The sequence below is a fragment of the Mandrillus leucophaeus genome, unplaced genomic scaffold, assembly GCF_000951045.1.
Source record: "Mandrillus leucophaeus isolate KB7577 unplaced genomic scaffold, Mleu.le_1.0 Scaffold244, whole genome shotgun sequence".
NCBI classification, from domain to species: Eukaryota; Metazoa; Chordata; class Mammalia; order Primates; family Cercopithecidae; genus Mandrillus; species Mandrillus leucophaeus.
The window spans coordinates 1,651,089-1,652,890 of record NW_012102521.1 but is presented as its reverse complement, the minus strand read 5'-3'; the positions used below and the strand labels follow the sequence as shown (position 1 = coordinate 1,652,890).

The window sequence follows — 1,802 nt, the reverse complement described above, 5'->3', positions numbered from 1 at the left end:
TGTGTGTGAAGTGTGTGTGCACCTGTGCCTGTGTCTGTGTGTGCCCATGTGTGCCTGTGTGTATGCAGTGTGTGTGCGCATGTGTGTGCCTGTGCCTGTGTATGCAGTGTGTGTGCATGTGCATGTGTGCCTGTGTCTGTATGCATGCAGTGTGTGTGCCTGTGTCTGTATGCATGCAATGTGTGTGTGCCTGTGTCTGTGTGCATGCAGTGTGTGTGCGTGTGTGTGCCTGTGCATGCATGCAGTGCGTGTGTGCCTGTGTGCATGCAGTGTGTGTGCATGTGTGTGTATGCTTATGTCTGTGTGCATGCAGTGTGTGCGTGTGGCTGTGTGCATGCAATGTGTGTGTGTATGTGCGTGTGTGCCTGTGTGCATGCAGTGTGTGCATGTGTGTGTGCCTGCAGTGTGTGTGTGCATGTGCTTGTGTGCCTGTGTCTGTGTGCTTGCAGTGTGTGTGTGCACGTGTGTGCCTATGTGCCTGCAGTGCAGTGTGCCTGTGTGCCTGCAGTGCAGTGTCTGTGCATGTGTCTGTGTGCTTGCAGTTTGTGCGTGTGTGCATGCAGTGTGTGTGTGCCTGTCTGTGTGCATGCGTGTGTGCCTGTGTGTGTATGCAGTGCATGTGTGCCTGTGTGTGCATGCAGTGTGTGTGTGCATGTGTGTGTGCCTGTGTCTATGTGCATGCAGTGTGTGCGCATGTGCATGTGTGTCTGTGTCTGCATGCAGTGTGTGTGCATGCAGTGTGTGTGTGCATGTGTGTGTGCCTGTGTCTATGTGCATGCAGTGTGTGCGCATGTGCATGTGTGTCTGTGTCTGCATGCAGTGTGTGTGCGCCTGTGTGCATGCAGCGTGTGCATGTGCGTGTGTGCCTGTGTCTATGATCTCTTGTGCTGTCTCCAGCTGCTTCCCCTGTGGGGCAGTGCTGACCCTCGGCAGCCCTGTCAGGGCCTCCTGTTGTTTGCGGTGGTTTCTCCTTGGCCTTTTGAGCTGCTTGGCCTGCCACTCCACCCTGTGAGAGTTGGCTGTGCTATGGGCCTGCCCCGCCCCTGCCCCGCGGTGCCCAGGTGCTGCTCTGTGAGGGAGCCTGACCTCCTTGCAGGCTGGTGCTTCTCAGCCGGCATCTCAGCCCCTCAGGAGGGCCGCATGAGCTGTCTCCTCCACATCAGCCATGCAGTGGCCCTCTGGGGATGCATTCCTAGCACAGCTCCTGGCATGCGTAGGAGGTCAGTGGGGCAGAGGTGAAGTCAGGGCAGGTCCATGGCTTGGTTCCCCTGTGCCCAAGCACTCTCAGGTCGGATCTGAGGCCTGAGTCTCAGTGTCCGCTGCCTGCCCAGCCAGTCTCTGTCAGCACTAGCGGGGACGGGGGTCCTGTCCCAGTTGGGTGATTCTGGTGCCTGGTTAGAGTTCACAGCCCCCTCTGTCACATCTGACCAGCTGGCCCAGACAAGGCCTCGGTGTGCATGTGTGTCTCTCTGTGTGTGTATGTGTGTCTGTGTCTGTATACACATAGTACATGCAGTGCGTGTATGCCTGTGTCTGTGTGCATGTGGTGTGTGTGTGCATGCAGTGTGTGCCTGTGTGTGTAGTGTGTGCGTGTGTGTGCCTGTGCAGTGTATGTGTGCATGTGCGTGTATGCCTGTCTATGCATGCAGTGCGTGCATGTGTGCCTGTGTCTGTGTATGCAGTGTGTGTGTGTGCATATATGCATCTAGATGTGTATAAGAGACAGGTGTGTGTGTGCATATGTGCCTGTGTGTGAAGTGTGTGTGCACCTGTGCCTGTGTCTGTGTGTGCCCATGTGTGCC

The 1,802-nt window shown here is 56.3% G+C and overlaps 1 protein-coding gene across 2 annotated transcripts in view; it reads left to right on the top strand.

Annotated features, from left to right (window-relative positions):
• The window catches only part of BRF1 (BRF1, RNA polymerase III transcription initiation factor 90 kDa subunit), a 75,967-nt gene that overhangs the window by 64,263 nt on the left and 9,902 nt on the right, over window positions 1–1,802 (top strand). The gene's annotated exons all lie outside the window — the stretch shown is intronic.